This window comes from Nicotiana tabacum, chromosome 8 (assembly GCF_000715075.1).
Source record: "Nicotiana tabacum cultivar K326 chromosome 8, ASM71507v2, whole genome shotgun sequence".
Lineage (NCBI taxonomy): Eukaryota > Viridiplantae > Streptophyta > Magnoliopsida > Solanales > Solanaceae > Nicotiana > Nicotiana tabacum.
In genome coordinates, this window is record NC_134087.1 from 125,738,479 (window position 1) to 125,750,291 (window position 11,813).

Here is an 11,813-nt window from a genome sequence, read left to right on the forward strand (position 1 = left end):
TATGACCTCGGCATGATATGCGCATGCCTGTATTGCTTGCTTGAGAATTTTAAATGTTGATAATTGCCCCTTCCTGGCCAGAGATAAATTGATAAAGATAATGAAAAGTAAACCTTTGGAAATCCTTTATTATTTGAGAGGTTGTTTACCTATTTTTCGGCTTTATGAGTTTAATTTTGCTTTATGAAATCCATGAATTCCTCAAACTTTTTTTTTTCTATATTATCATTAGACCATTAGTAAGTGTCGAAGTTGACCTCTCGTCTCTACTTCTTCGAGATTAGACAGGATACTCATTGGGTACACGTTGTTTTCGTACTCATACTACACTTGCTGTGCATTTTTGTTGCACATGTTCAAGTGTGGTTAGTGGCTTAGTGGAATAACGGCATGGTTGATACGGAGACTTAGGTGAGCTGCATTTATCGAGACGACCCGCAGCCAGCAGAGTCCCCTTCAAAGTATTTTACGGAGTTTTTCATTTCTGTCCACTTGTATTCCGTACAGTTATTGTATTTTATTGCATTCTCTAGTAAATGCTCATGCACTTGTGACACTGGGTTCTGGGATGATAATGGGGTATCTTGTATTAATTTCTTAACATTCATGTTTGATTAGAAATGATTATCTTTTACTGATAAAATTTGAAGGAAAAGTCATAGTTTTCAAAATTATTTAAACGAAAATTTAATTAAGTATTATGGTTTGCTTGCCTGATAGCGATGTCCGGCGCCATCACGACCCTTAGTGAAATTTGGGTCGTGACATCCAAAGTCATGGAATGGTTCATTGTGGGAGAAGTGTATTACTTAGTTGCTATTATAATTTATAGAATCATCTCCATTATGAATCATTAATAGTTGAAGGCATTTGTAGTTATTAGCCGTTATGGATCAAATGGCAAGCTAGTCAATTCGTCAAATTCAAAGTCCAAACAACTTAATCTACTTCTTAAAATAAAAAGCCTTATCTTTCAATTTCATAAGGTCTATTTATCATAGTCTCTTGTACAGTCTACTATCCAGTTGCCAAACCGAACATTGGCCTACTAGTGAATACAATTCTCAATCAAAATTTTAAAGTCCTATTCATTTTAAATAATAAAAATAAAATAAAGACCAAACATGTTCATTTCTATCTTTCAGAAGAAGATTAATAACTAAAGCCAAAACCTTACTATCTAAAGAAGCATTGCAACAGAGAATAAAAAAACCCACTATAACACTAGTATCCAAATAACGCATCAAACTAATCAATATACAACCAACAACACCAAACAGATGCATCGAAGAGTAAACATGATTCGAGATTAACATAGACCATATCCCATTTCGCGCTGAAACTAAAATAAAATCTTCAAGTGTTTAGGTGCATAATCATCACGAATTTCATAACATATCACCATCCAAACAACCATTACATCATTTGAAATTAGAAATCATACCTTGGCCCTAAATCCAAAAGACCAAATCAAGGCTTAATTCTAGTGGCCTCAGCAGCAAAACTAGCAACAACAACGAAAAGCCCTCAATTAACGATGAAATCACAGAAAACTTCAAAGCCTAAAGCTCAGCGAAGTCAGCCATAGAATTGGCAGAAAATAGCACTAATTCCAGCCAAAAATCAACTCAAAAATACAAAATTTCCCAAACCAACCACAAAATAAATCGACAGTAGCTTCCAACACTTCAGAGATTCCTTTCTATACTACTTTTACTTCTTTTCTTTTGAAAGTTTTCGCTGTTGCAGATCTCGGATCCAATTTTGGATCGCTGAACTTTTGCTTTCTACCATTTCTGTGTTTTTTCTTAGTTTTCCATGTGTGCTTATGAGGAAGAAAAAGCCAGCGAAAGGCGTTGCTTCTCAGATAGGGGGGGTCGGTTTTGAGGCATTTTGAAGTTGGTTTCCAGCTGGTTTTGGCTAAGAAGAGATCGTTTCTAGGCTGTTTGGAGAAGGAGATGAGGCTGGGTTTCTGAGAGTTAAAATGGGGGAGATGAGTTGAGTTCCATGGCTGTATCTTCAAGGAGGAAGAAAGAAATTTTAGAAGAAAAGGAAGGGAGGGGATCTGATGCGCGGTTGTTCTGTTATGTAGGGGTCTAGGATCATATTAGGTCGAGGTTGGGCAGTTTTAGGCTATTTTGGGGGAATTGGGCCATTAGAAATGATTTTAGCCCAAATTTAAAACAAGACCACGTCAAAACCCTTCCTTTCTTTTCCTTGATTTTGCAGTGTTAGCTATCTTATACTCTAATTTAGTTTAATCTAATTTTTATATGGCTAGCCTATTTATTTATTTTGCCTAATAATGAATTAATGCAACTAATTAATTAATTAACTAACTTAAGAATATAATTTTTGGATTTTTAGTTATTTAAAAGATGCATATGGCAATATAATTAATTCCTATGATGCAAATTAAATCTAAAATAACCTGAAATTAAAATGTGATAATTTTTATTATTTTTCTACGATTTTAAAATATTAATAATACATAAAATGCAACTAAATAAAGAAAAACTCCTAAAAATTAATTAAAATTATTTTGGTCTATTTTTAGAAGTTATTTTCATGTAGGGAAAAAATTAGGTGCTCACGGCTGCCCCTCTTTGCTCGGAAACATGAAGGGTTTTTGGACAAAGATAAAATGAGCAATTATGAGTAATTTTTGTCCGTTTGAGACTCCATGGGAAGCATTTTTTTTTGAAAAGGTCTGACCGAACCTTGTTTCGGAGGTTGCCTACATATCCTTGGCTATAAAGAAATCAGGTCAGTGTAGTTCTGAAACTTTTTGGTAGCTGGGACTACCGAGAAACTATGATTTCACTACTATTGTTGTTGTTTCTGCTTGTTGATCTCCTTATTACACCAAAATGAAAAATGAAAAGCTAAACTAGCTAAGTCTATCAACTACGACTTACAAGATTCTTATCTATAACTTTCTAAAGCTTGATCTTGAGTCTTGGCTGGTTTTTTCGGTAGACTCTGATCTGAATCTTGATGCTCGTTAGCTGCAAACCACTGGTTCATTCTTCTTAAGCTTTTCGGATCAAGGAAGGACATGCAAAGCTTGTGACTTCAATCATATCTTGGGCAGTCCGCATCTTTTCTCCGGTTCTACACTTAGAGTTGAACTTCTTTTCTTGTTTTTCTTTTCTTTTATTTGGATTGAGACTTCTTCTTTTGGTCATCTCAAATCTTGTGCCTTATGGTGAAAACCTGTCCAGGCACCAAAATAAACAAACAAACAAAATTTTCTGCCCCAGTTTTCACTAGAAAAATTTTGTGAGTTATTGTAACAAAAATCTAAACTACTTCTTTATGGAAAACAATAAAACCAGGATTGTGTATCCTTGGGTAGAAGAGAGATTAGAGAGTGGAGCCCTTTATCTAAAATGAAATAAACTAGGGATCAGAGGCCCCGAGTTGGGAAGATTACCAGGTTATACTGAAAAAATGACCGAGTTATACCGGAAAGGTCCTCGGGTTATGCCAAGGAAGGTCATCAGGTTATGCCGGAAAGGTCCACGGGTTATGCTGGGAAAGTCATCGAGTTATACCGGAAAAGGTCCTCGGGTTATGCCGGGGAGGTCCACGGGTCATGCTGAGAAAGTCATCGGGTTATACCGAAAATGGTCCTCGGGTTATGCTAGGGAGGTCCACGGTTATGCCGGGAAAGTCATCGGGTTATGCTGGAAAAGGTCCTCGGGTTATGTCGGGGAGGTCCACAGGTTATGCTGAGAAAGTCATCGGGTTATGCCGGAAAAGGTCCTCGGGTTATGCCGGGGAGGTCCACGGGTTATGCCAGGAAAGTTATCGGGTTATGTCGAAAAAGGTCCTCTGGTTATGCCGGGGATCAACTAGGGAGTGGAACCCTATACTGGAAAAGGCTACTATGTTAGCTGGCAACGACTAGGGAATGGGAACCTATGTCGGATCAACTTTTGCTGCAGAACTATTTTTGTTTCTGCGTGCTCTTACTTTTATTGCACCTGTTTCTTGCAGGGTTGTTTTTGGACTGCACCTATTTTCCTGTTTTCAAATCAAAGAACAATTCGTCGGTTTGAAACGATGGTTGGCTTTGTGGCCTTGATTATTTTGGTCACTTGATCTCGGCCTAACTCTTTCGATGAAAATCTCCATTACTTGCTGGTTTTCAGGAAATTGGTTTCTTTTCTAAACCCAGGGATCTTGACTTTCCAAAATGTCACATGATGGTTAGCTTGTGTGGGGCTTTGGCCTTTTCATCTTATTTTGCCTTTATGGGCACTTGACTTTGGATTTCTTTCCTTTTCAATAATTTTGACTCTGGAGCATCAGCCGTCATGGCTAGTCGAGATCGACTTGATGCACCTGCTGAGGCTGAGTGTTTTTCCTTGAATTTTAGCTTTTGTTAAACAGAATCCTGTAAAACCAATCTTGCCATCTTTTCTTTGTATTAGTTTCGGAGGAGGATTAGACCGAAAAGGATTCAAATAAAAGTAAACAACGGACAAGACAATGAATTTAAACGAGAAGTGTCCCTTTCGGGGAAAGGAAAGAAGGACTTATCTGGAGTGCATGCAGACTTCAATAAACATGACATGCTTCTTCGACTAGATACCCAATCTGTGCAAACCATCCAACTCTCGTAAAACCCTTCATAATCCATATCTCAAAATCAAGAAACCTTGCTAGGACTCTTATCAGTACCGATGGTTGTACGGGATTCCTTTTTCGATCAGTGGCGCCCTTTGCGGGTTTTCACCAACTGACCTTTCTCATTTCTCTTCTCACTGTCGCCTTATAGTGCTCTTTGTGAGTTTTCACTAACAAGACTCTCATTTTCAATTTCTCTGCTCACCATCGCCTTATGGTGCCCGTGTGGGTTTTCACCAATAAGACTATCTTATTTTATTTCTCTCATTTTATCGTATCAGATCCAAATAACTACATCTTTCAATCATAAACATTTTTACCGATTGATTGGAAGGACTGGAATAGGATTTGGGGTAAAAAGAGTTTGGATTGGATTACAACTTTAAAACCTTTCAGGCGAGCCATCGTCGAACTATTATAACTTCTGTCCTAGTTTCAACTTTGGGGGGGATGTGGATTTTTGTTTTGGTGTGACTGAACCCCAGAGAGAGGCTGCCTACGTATCTTTTCGGAATCAAGTCGAACGTAGTTCAGGGAATTTTCTTTTGTTTTGCTGTATTGTTTTGTTTTCCCTTTTTTTCCTTTCCTTTTCCTCTTTTTTTTCATTTTTCATTTTATTTTCTTGTCATTTCTTCCCCCCCCCCCCCCCGCCGCCCTTTTATCTTTCTTTTTCTTCTCTTTTTTCATTTTTCATTTTATTTTTTCAAATTTTTTTTCAACAACACTTTCGGGTTCCAAAGAGGATAATCAAAGAATGGGAGCCGACTCAAAGGGTTTGCAAAGGGTTGATAGTGTTTGAATAGTGAGAAAGAAAGCCTTCTTCATCCCAACCGGAGAACATTAATGCTATATAGAGGATCCAACATAGTACATTTTGACTGCATTTGCATTGACAATTATTTCAGAGACATTTTCTTCGATGTTTCCCAAGTACAACGCACTCTTTTGGCAGTACTCTTATTGCAATGTATGGACCTTTCTAATTCTGGAACCAATTTTCCTTCAGCTGTTCCAACTCTTTGTTTTATTTTCTAAAACTTATCTTCATTGCGATCTAATTCTTGATTCATTATTTCGAGGTCTGACGGCTTTCAGGATATGAGCATGAAGTCCGCAAGCATGTCATGTTATTGAAATTTGCATTTAACAGAACTGAAAAGAGATTAAGAAAAGTGACAAGATTAAGAAAAGAGACATTCCTGGACAGTGAAATATTAATTTCACTTGATTTTTTTTATTTTAATGAATTTTTTTTAGAAGGGTTAACATTGGAAAGTAAGAAATAAAGTAAAATATCCAGTTCACACCCTGAGGCAATCCGAACGCAGAAAGGATAGCAAGACCAGCTACCGAGATTCCCATCTGATATGGAACTTTCAGGCTTGGTGACCGTTTTTGGAAGTCTCGGCAATGGCTGCAATGTCCTTCAGTGCTGAATCGAATTCCTCATTGTAAGCAGGCAACAGATTGTTCGTCACATCAGGAGCCTCTTCGTCCCGAAGAATGATTCTTTTAGCTTCAATCAAATCTTCAATTGCCCTTTTGAGGGTCCGAAAGTCCTTTGTATTGTGTCCCACTGCTCCACAATGGTATTCACATCTAGCATCAGCTCAGTGCGAGGAGGGACTCGGGGTTTGGCTGATTTGGGGCCCCTGGCTGCAGTAGGCCTCGCTTGACTAGCTTTTGGAACAAGCCCGAGTATGATTCGCCAATATGGGTGAATTGATTCCTTTTGAAAGGCTCTCTTAGACGATAATTATACTGAGAACATTTGATTGGGGATTATATGGAGCTTGGTAAGGATGGAAATTTCTGGGAGGTGGAGCTCAGTTTTGTGTATAATGTTGTGGTCGCGTGCAAGGTTGCACGTTCATCACCGCATATCAACAAAACCAACCACCTGAACAGAACCTGACTAATTTGCTCACACCACAACCTTGTTAGTTTTGAGACATTTAACATATAGGAAATCGCATGTTGGGATGCAATGCACCTAACAATTAAACACTTCTACCACGTGTTTGAACGGTTGCATGCTTCATCCCGACCTTAATTAACCCTTTCAGTATGTACCTCTTTTCTTTTATTTCTCCCTCTCTTTAATCACTCTTGATTTTCATTTTGTTTCTGTCGCTCTTTTATTTTGGCACTCTCTTTTTCTCTTTTTTATGTCGCTCTTTTTTTCACTTTTTTTTTCATTCAATTTTTTTTTTCTTTCTTGTTTTTTTGGTTTATTTTTCACTCAATTTATTTATGGCTATGATTGAATCCGATGGGGATTGCCTACGTATCTTGACGCCGCATGAATCAGATCTCGCGTAGTTCGGGAAGCTTGAGAATGGAGTAAATAAACTAACCTTTTTTCTTCTATTTTTTTAAAACACTCAAGCAATGAAAGCGTTTAAAAAAAGAACATAACTTTTAACTTCTTCTTTTTTTTGCATTTCGTTTTTTTATATTGAATATTCGAAAGAAAGGCTATTAGAGATGAAAGAAAATATTTTTGGATTTTTATTGATTTTTGAAAGAAAGACTTCTAAAGAAGAAAGAAAATACTTTTTTTTTGGTTATTCGATTTTTAATTTTTTTTTATATTTTTTTTTTGTATTTCTTTTGTAATTTTCTAAATAAAATGCTTTAAAAGAAGAAAGGAATTTTTTTTTTTTTTGATTTTTTATTTTGATTTTTCTTTTATTTTTGAAAGAAAGACTTCTAAAAATTCTTTTTTTTTTTATTGGAACTTTGGGAATTTTAAAAGTAAAAGAAAAATATTTTTATTTGAATTTTTATTTGTTTTCTATTTTTGTAAAGAAGAAAGAAAATATATTTGGATTTTGGATGCTGTCTCTTAATTTTTGAAAGAGGGACTTTTTAAGAAAACATTTTGCATTTCTATGTTTTTTTTTTATTTACAAAAGTACTTCTAAAGAAAAGCGAAAATATTTTTGGATTTTTCAAAAATTTTACGAATATTTGCAATTACGAAAGAAAGACTTCTGAAGAAAGAAAAGAATATATTTTTTTTCTTTGGATTATTTTTTTTTTATTTTTTATTTTTGAAAAAAATACTTCAAAATATTTCTAAAGGAAACCAGTATTTTTTATTTTGATTTTTTGATTTTTTTTCTTTTTATTTCTTTTTTTCATATGAGACTTTAGAAAGAAGGAAACTATTTTTTTTTTTGAGTTTAAAAACTTCTTTTTTTTTTTTGTATTTTCTTAGGAAAGATTTTTAAAGAAGAGCTAAAGGAAAATATTTTTGGATTTTTTTAAAAAATTGGGGTCGGAACCGATGAGGTTTGCCTACGTATCTCACATCCGGTGAGAATCAGACCTGCGTAGTTCGGTCAGTTTTGATGGAACAGAGGAAGCATGCCACTTGAAAAATTTTGGCTAATTTTGAAATGACTTTTTTTTTTCTTTTTCTTTTTTCTTTTAGCCAGAATTTTGGAAGAGTTTCATGATTTTCAAATACCTACCTCACTTTTGATTTTTTTCTTGATTATCTTTTCCTAGCTAGTCAACATGCAAGCCGAAACAAATAAATGTTCACAAAGCATGTAGGATGAATCAAGATGGTCTGTTATTTCGGGTACACCTGTCCTAGACGAACCCAACTCATGTGTTGAGTCCCTAAGGTCAAATGCACGCGATGCAAATAAACGTTCCTACCAGGAATCCGACATGAGGTTACGTTATTCTAAGTTTAAACCTGGGGTTGTGTTCTAAACCTGACTTACCCGAACGGACAACTCGAGTTGAAGAGGGGGCAACGTACCGGGAGCACAAAAGTCTATCCAGCCTTGTTGTGGCCTAGCCTTGTTCTTTTTGGAATGACTTCTAACAGAAAAAGTGGGTCACACGAACGTGTGCACCGTTTTTTAGAAGACTCACAAGTGAGGCGTAGGGAGACAATTTAATACAGTTCAAGTAATATCAAAGCGGTAAATAAACGGTAATTAGCACATTAGGTCCATAAAATACAGTAATATCAACAATAAATAAAGCCAAGTAAAAATCATATTAACAAGCTCGAATTCTTGAACCCTGAACCAGAAGTTCTGGGTTCTTGTCCCCAGCAGAGTCGTCAAAGCTGTCACACCTCCTTTTTACCCGCTTGAGGGGATATATAAGGAAATTTTTTCCAATTAAAGTGACATTATTCGAAATGAGATTATTTTATTTATTTTTCAGAGTTGCCACTTGGATATTTGTCCCAAGTTACCGATTTATTTTTAAATCTCAAATTGAAGAAATTTTCGACTTTATTTAAAAGTCTGCGAACCAGAAATTCTAGATAAGGAAATCTGTTAACTCGGGAGAAGGTGTTAGGCATTCCCGGGTTCCGTGGTTCTAGCACGGTCTCTTAGCAATTTATACTCGGCTTATTTTGTTTAATTACTCAATTTAGGACCTATGTTTATTTTACCTTTTACCGCTATTAATCACTTGATAATCCGTATTTAAAGAATTAACTTAAGACGAGTTACGCGTACGTATACTCAATTCTTTTGGCATGTCAAAATCATGTCACGCGTACGTGTCCACAATTAATCATGCTTTATTTGACAAAAGTCACACGAACGTGTACCTAAATTTATTTTGAGAATCGCAAATGTGTCACGGGAACGTGTACACAATCACAATAATTGATTGAATTAAGAACGTACCTAAAGCATTCTATGGATGTTCAAGTTAATTATTTTCTAGGTTTGAGATTTTTGTTAATGTCCAAAGTCATGGAATGGTTCATTGACGGAGAAGTGTATTACTTAGTTGCTATTATACTTTATAGAATCATCTACATTACGAATCATTAATAGCTGAAGGCATTTGTAGTTATTGGCCGTTATGGATCAAATGGCAAGCTAGTCAATTCGTCAAATTCAAAGTCCAAATAACTTAATCTACTTCATAAAATAAAAAGCTTTATCTTTCAATTTCAGAAGGTCTATTTATCATAGTCTCCTGTACATCCACTATCCAGTTGCCAAAACCAAACATTGGCCTACTAGTGAATAAAATTCTCAATCAAAATTTTAAAGTCCTTTTCATTTTAAATAATAAAAATAAAATGAAGACCAAACATGTTCATTTCTATCTTTCAGAAGAAGTTTAATAACTAATGCCAAAACCTTACTATCTAAAGAAGCATTGCAACAGAGAATAAAAAAACCCACTATAACACTAGTATCCAAATAACGCATCAAACTAATCAACATGCAACCAACAACACCAAACAGATGCATCGAAGAGTAAACATGATTCGAGATTAACATAGACCATATCCCATTTCGCGCTGAAACTAAAATAAAATCTTCAAGTGTTTAGGTGCATAATCATCACGAATTTCATAACATATCACCATCCAAACAACCATTACATCATTTGAAATTAGAAATCATACCTTTGCCATAAATCCAAAAGACCAAATCAAGGTTTAATTCTAGTGGCCTCAGCAGCAAAACTAGCAACAGCAAAGAAAAGCCCTCAATTAACGATGAAATCAGAGAAAACTTCAAAGCCTAAAGCTCAGCGAAGTCAACCATAGAATCGCCAGAAAATAGCACTAATCCCAGCCAAAAATCAACTAAAATATACAAAAATTCCCAAACCAACCACAAAATAAATCGACAGTAGCTTCCATCACTTCAGAGATTCCTTTCTATACTACTTTTACTTCTTTTCTTTTGAAAGTTTTCGCTGTTGCAGATCTCGGATCCAATTTTGGATCGCTGAACTTTTGCTTTCTGCCATTTCTGCATTTTTTCTTAGTTTTCCATGTGTGTTTATGAGGAAGAAAAAGCCAGAAAAAGGCGTTGCTTCTCAGATGGGGAGGGGGGTTCGGTTTTTGAGGCGTTTTGAAGTTGATTTTCAGCTGGTTTTGGCTAAAAAGAGAGCGTTTCTGGGCTGTTTGGAGAAGGAGATGACGCTGGGTTTCTGAGAGTTAAAATGGAGGAGATGAGTTGAGTTCCATGGCTGGATCTTCAAGGAGGAAGAAAGAAATTTCAGAAGAAAAGGAAGGGAGGGGGTCTGATGCGCCGTTCTGTTGTGTAGGGGTCTAGGATCATATTAGGTCAAGGTTGGGCGGTTTTAGGTTATTTTGGGGGAATTGGGCCATCAGAAATGATTTTAGCCCAAATTCAAAACAAGACCACGTCAAAACCCTTCCTTTCTTTTCCTTGATTTTTGCAATGTTAGCCATTTTAAACTCTAATTTAATTTAATCTAATTTTTATATGATTAGCCTATTTATTTATTTTGCCTAATGATAGATTAATGTAACTAATTAATTAACATAAGAATACAATATTTTTTATTTTCAGTTATTTAAAAGATGCATATGGCAATGTAATTAATTCCTAAATGCAAATTAAACCTAAGATAGCCTGAAATTAAAATGTGACAATTTTTATGATTTTTCTGTGATTTTAAAATATTAAAAATTCATGAAATGTAACTAAATAAAGAAAAACTCCTAAAAATTAATTGAAGTTATTTTGGTCTATTTTTATGAGTTATTTTCATGTAGGGCAAAAATTAGGTGCTCACATACGTAATGCTATAACAACGGGATTTTGCGATTTTAAGGGAGTATGGTGCAATCTTTATCAAGAATATTATATGGATTTTTTCATACTTCGATCCGCCGTTACGTGTCTCTGCAAAAGAGAATCGGTTCAGGTATGTTAAGGTTATCTCTTCTTTCTTTTGGCATGATCTATATGGTACAATGAAATGAGCAAAATACGCAACTTTTATAAATGAATCTATTCATAAAAATACTAGGGGTGTCTATATTCTTGATTCCCCATGTGAACTATTATTATATCTTCTGTTCATGGGTCTTAGAAAAATACGTATTTGATAAAGTTTATCCGAAAGGCATATTGATTTTTATGGCATTCCGAGAACATCTTATTAACGTAGTTCTTATGTATTGCATGCATTTATGGGACCTAGCATAGGCCTTAATGAAAGAATCCGCGAGCATCTCGAAGGAGTCTATGGAATAAGGTTTCGGCGTTATATACGCACCACCACCTGATTAGCTGGTATACTTTGATGATTTTGCCCACAGTGGCCGAGATGATATGATGGGATGCCCTCAGATGCCTGATGATGTTGTGAAACATGTATCTATGCACGACATGATATTCATACGCATATGCATGACA

General features: G+C 35.5%; 1 long non-coding RNA gene across 1 annotated transcript; it reads right to left on the bottom strand.

The window, feature by feature from the left end:
* Nucleotides 1-1,204: 1,204 nt before the first annotated feature.
* On the bottom strand, nucleotides 1,205-10,866 carry LOC142162801 (uncharacterized). Its single transcript, XR_012694209.1, has 2 exons — nucleotides 10,043-10,866; nucleotides 1,205-3,216 (listed from the first exon to the last, which is right to left on the bottom strand). It is a non-coding gene; the product is annotated as an uncharacterized LOC142162801 (long non-coding RNA).
* Nucleotides 10,867-11,813: the final 947 nt, after the last annotated feature.